Source organism: Micropterus salmoides, unplaced genomic scaffold (genome assembly GCF_014851395.1).
Source record: "Micropterus salmoides isolate LMB-PRFRI ecotype aquatic unplaced genomic scaffold, ASM1485139v1 Ms_hic_scaffold_18, whole genome shotgun sequence".
In the NCBI taxonomy this organism is placed as follows: Eukaryota; Metazoa; Chordata; class Actinopteri; order Centrarchiformes; family Centrarchidae; genus Micropterus; species Micropterus salmoides.
In genome coordinates, this window is record NW_024040928.1 from 29,877,404 (window position 1) to 29,883,018 (window position 5,615).

The window sequence follows — 5,615 nt, forward strand, 5'->3', positions numbered from 1 at the left end:
AGAGTAAATTGGAAATTTCTGTTCGCTACTTTACATAAATTTGTGTTTGGAAACTCTTTCATAGATTGGATTTACATCTTATTCAGTTCCCCGAGAGCTTCTGTCAGGACAAACTATCATACTTCTCCAAGCTTTAGTCTTCAGAGGGGTACCAGGCAGGGTTGCCCACTCTCCCCCTCGCTATTCGATATTTTTATAAAACCGCTAGCAGCTGCTGTCAGACAAAATAAAAATTTTAAAGGAATTCAAACAGAAAATTTATACCATAAGATAAGCCTTTATGCAGATGATGTATTACTCTTCCTCCTAAACTCGCAAACTTCTCTTTCTGAGACAATTACACATAGATAAATTCTCATCCATCTCAGTCTACTCAATTAACTAGAGTAAATCCATTGTTTTACCTGTAATGTGTGATTTCCAGAGTATATCTACCACACCGCTAAAGTCTGGGAATATTAAATATCTGGGTGTCAATATTTCCTCCAGGCTGTCAGAAGTGACATGGCTAAACTACACGCCTTCACTTAAATCAATAGAGGATGACCTTGTACGATATCAAAAACGAAAATCAATTTCCTGTTTTCAATGTTTCCCGCAAAACCCTGCTGTCCGGTTTAAATCACTGGACTCAAACATCTCTAAATTTTTGTGGAAAAATATAATATAATATAATAATAACAATAATAATAATAAAAATATCAATCAGTTGTTTAAAAACTACAAAAACCAAAAGATTGTGGTGGTTTAGAATTGCCAATTTTTCTCATTACTTCCTGGCCAATGGACTACAATATATCTTAAAATGGATCAATCAGAGCCCCCTGGACCACTCATGGATGGACATAGAACAAACATTCTGTAAGCAAATTAAAATCTCCGATATGGCATTCATCAGTTCCAGCATCAAACGTCAAACCTGCTTTAAAAGCATTAACATAAGCACTTCCCTGGCAGCTTGGTGGGAATTTCTCAAAATATCTGGGTCTTCACCTATCCCATGCAGACTCACTCCAATCTGGAATAATCCTGATGTAACCGGCAGGTTAAGGTCATGTGAGTCACCACCCGGAAATATATGCCCATCGTTCCGCTGTTGCTGCTGTATGGTGTGGTTGTGTCTCACTGCTCTGTCATATCGCCTGGTGTCTGCGACGTCTCCGGGAAAGACAGCCCGTGAAACATGGAAATGTTTACAGAGACTCGGAGCACAGATTGCCAGTGCTGCTTTATGTAGCACGGCTAAATTAGTTATGAATTTTGATACATTTATGAGAATTAATACCCAATTATGAATTTTAATATTAATAAAATCAAAAATTATTCCTCGTTTCGGGGCACCACCGGAGTTGTTATAATCCTAGAGTCTCCACATGGCTTGGTCTGACCTCAGTGAAGTTGGCTCAACGAACAAGCTTAAAAGTTCGTTCCTGAATTAGACCAGTGTAACTTAACGGACTATATATATATACATGTTACTGTTAAAAACAGTAACATGTATATAAACAAAACAACGTGCAATCTCTCTCCCATTCTTAAAGTGGGAGACAGATCTATACATTAGTCCAGACCAAAACTTCTGGATGCAGATGCGTTTAAATACCTTTTAGAATGACTACAAATCCCAATCTACAACTGAGACAATATAAAACTCTCCATAGAACAAACTATACTGGACAAAGGATGTTCAGAATGGGTCTTATGCAGTCAAACATCTGCCGAAACTGCACAGGTAACATACCTGATAGTTATATGCATGCTATGTGGCAATGTGCACCTGTTCAGGCAGAAGATATGTAAAGACCTATCGATATGGCTAAGTTACCCCGTCCCAGTTTTCCCATCACTCTGCGTGCTGGGGAACCTAAGTGAAATTAGTATAAAGGTTGACAAATCTCCTTATAGATCACATTAGCATGGAGAGAATGTCTGCTGTAAAAAAAAACAAATTGACAAAATTCCAGTGTCTCTAGTCCCCCTTGATCAACTTTATCACTTAGTGGGGGTGGGTGTTTACGGCCTTGCTGCTCAGGGTCCCGTTAAAATGTTGATTGATGGTGTGCCGGAGCCTCGTGTGGCTCCCCCGCCGTGGGGGCCTGCTCTATACCTGGGGGTCTGGGGACTCAGGCCTTTGGCTTTTGCTCATTTCTGGGGCCTGGGGGCCCGTGGTGTTGTTGGGGTGGGTTTTGGCTCTCTTCCTTGGGGGTGGCTCACTGGGGGGGCTGGGCACCTTCGGTGGGGACCGGCCTCGGGTTCATGGAGCTCGGGGACTGTCAGTGTTGCTGGTCGTTGCTGGTTTGGCTGGCGTTGCAGTTGGCGTTAATGTTGATGATTGCGTGGCATTTTGGCGGTTTGGTTGCCCATTCCGCGGCGGTGGGGTGCTGGGTGCGCACTGGCCTCTGTTGTGTGCGCGCCGCTTTCTCTCTGTGCTGTTTATGTGGTGTTTCTATTCCCCATCCCCATGTCTGTCCCCTGTCTGACTAATAAATTTGAATAATAAGCGGGTTGGCCGTTAATCGGAAGCTCGGCGGTTCAATCCCTGGCTCCCCCTGGTTGCATGTCGAAGATTTGCGCCTGGCGGCTGTTCCGCCAGTATGAATGAGTGTGAATGTTAGTTTCTGTTTGAGCACTTAGGCTCAGTGTATGAATGTGTATGACTCGTGAATGCAGATGTAGTGTAAAAGCGCTTTGAGTGGTCTAGAAAGGCGCTATACAAGTACGGAGCATTTACAATAAATAACAAAAAGGAGTATATGAATACTCTGTTGTTAAAGTAAAATCTGTCTGGCACAATATGGTATCCAGCTCCTCGTTCTCAAACCAGGCTGCCGGGCAGGTTAAAAAAAAAATAAATTAGACAATTGTCTCCGGGTCTCCGGGTGTGTGCTGGAGAGGCAGAGGGTGGCGCTTCACTGAGAAACTACAAATTGAGGCATTACTTGGCCAAAGGCCTACCCATCACAATAAGAAAATGGATAACCACACAGGCTAACTGATTCAGGGACATACAGCCTTAAATTTATACAGCTAGCCTTGTTATAAAACTGAAACCATCTGTTAATATTTAGTTTCCTCAGTGTTATTAAGCAGCTAGCTATCTGTAGCTCACTACTGAAACATAAAGAGGTGGCCAAATAGAAACCTGCAGACAAAACTAAATATGGCACTATTTTCTCAAGGAACAACCAGTAGACACAAACAAAGTAGTTTTTTGTTTTTTTAGTTACCAATCTGAGGAGTCATCAGTCTGATGAACACCAAGCTTTGTATGGACATTAAGCCATTCATTTACAAACACCTCAGAAGAAAAACCTTTTAGAAATTCCCTCTGTCACATCACAGAATATCACCTACTTCTAATGACATTTCCTCACATCTGATACAAATGAGCAAACTCAGAGCAGGATTGAGTTTTCTTCCTCTTAACATATCAAACATGTCCCTCAAAACAAGCAACAGTCATCCATCCATCCACAGACATCCCTCACACTTTCTTAATATTGTAACATGTCTGCAAAGATAAAGATAAAACCACATCGACGGCGCTATACATCATTTTGAAAACAAATTGCAACAAACACAAAACACACAAAATGAACAGGAACATTAACTCGATCCAGATACAATCGCATATTACATTCAGCCTCCAAAAAACAGATAGGATGACCAAGTAAATAGCAGATTTCCCCCAATACTCAAATGTTGTCCCTAATTCCTTTAAAGCCCCGTTCTTGGTTAACGTTCTTTCTCAAACAGAGAATAGGGGTGTGATTAATAGTCGGACGTAATACAGTACCATGACAAACAAACAAAAACCTGAACAGCACACTAAACCAAGAGGAGGAGAGTAAAAAATAAAATAAAGACCCATGACATGAAATAAAGAGGCATGACAGTTTTTTAACGAGGCACGACAGTGCGCCTGTGCAAGCTTGGAGAATGACTTATGGAATTAATATAGTCATACGTCACCACCCCGTTTTAACAACTAAACAACTTTTGCAACTTTAAGCAAAAAATTAAGCCATTTGTCAAAAAATATTTGGCAAACTATGTGGGTAATCAACATTGTATGGAAATGACTCAAAAATATGGATGGATTATCCAGCGATACCCAGACCCTGTCGCAATGTATATATTCCTCATCACCTCCTCCATGATCTTTATTACAAAGACTGACCCTTCAGTGTTTGTGCTCAAGTATTTTATTTCCAAGGACATACACGACATATCCAACAGTGAGGATTACACGTATACACTTTTCACAAAATCAATACAGGCACCTATGTTTTTACAAACCAAATATTCAGTTAAGCAATACATCACATCAGCAACATCGACATGTTGTTTTCTGGTTAGCATTAAAACACACAAATCAATACTAAAAGTACAAAAACAAAACACATGACCTGTATGAAAATCATTATCCTTCACAGGAAAAACATTTGCTACATCGAGCAGATTTCACATCTGAATATTTATCTGCTGTCTCGTCTAACACATTCTGTCTGTTTGTCAAATCTAGAACAACATAGTGTCCCATCTGTGTCACATATTGCATTGTTAACAGCTTCACACAACAGTGCTCTCATCTTACACATGATGTATCTCTATTTGACATAGTTTAGTAGACTAGACACATTCCCTATTGTCTTTTAGTGTTGTTCCCCCTTCCAGATGTCCAGAGATTCCTTGACTACTGTGCCCACACTGTCCTCCACTCTAATTACCCTTTTAAGTGATGCAATAAGAAACAGGTTCCTCAACCAAATCTGTAGAGCAGCTGCAGCAATATCCCGAATACTGCATTCACGATCACAAGACCACGCAGTACATCCTTTTGAGCATCAGCGAAATTTTTTTTAAAAAGCTTCTGCGTGATTTCCCCCTTATGATCTTTAATATAAAAGAAGGGCAGCGTGTCAATGCATGTGTGAGGTTGTTTTCTACTCCTCTCATCTGTATAAGCGCAATACACACGTTTGTTTAGCTTTTTGATGCAGTATGTCATATAAATAATAAGCTACGGTTACCCGTATAATACTGCTAGCAGTAGTGTTAGGAGGTCTTTACAGACTTTGTTTCTGAAGTAATTCCAGTCTTTGGCTGAAAAACTAATGTGCGGTGTGCTTTCACAAAGAAAAGATGAACTGTTCCATACTCAAACAAGAATCCTGACATTCTAAAATCTTCCACTGCCCATTCAAACTGAGGCGCCCAAGCTGAAGCTTGAGCTGAACTCAAAGATCTAAGACAGTGGTTGGCAATAGGTGGCCCGCAGCCAGATTGCTTTGATAGCAGAAAAATAAAAAAACACATTATTTGATAACGGCTGGTGCAGAAAGAGATCTCAGTCATGACAGCAACAGTTACTAACATAATCACTTTCTCTTAAGTGATTGTGCCTCTAAAATAAAAGCGCCAGAACGTCTTTTGCACTAATGCTTCATGTCGAGTTTATTAAGAGCTTTTACTTTGAAGAGTTCTGAAGGACTTTCAGAAGAGTCTCTGGCGTGCTTGTCACACCTCTGAGAAAGCTGTCAATAAACGTGGGATTGGATTCCCTTGAATTTCCCAGGGAAATGAAAATAAGTGTCCATAGGTGTGAAATGCGG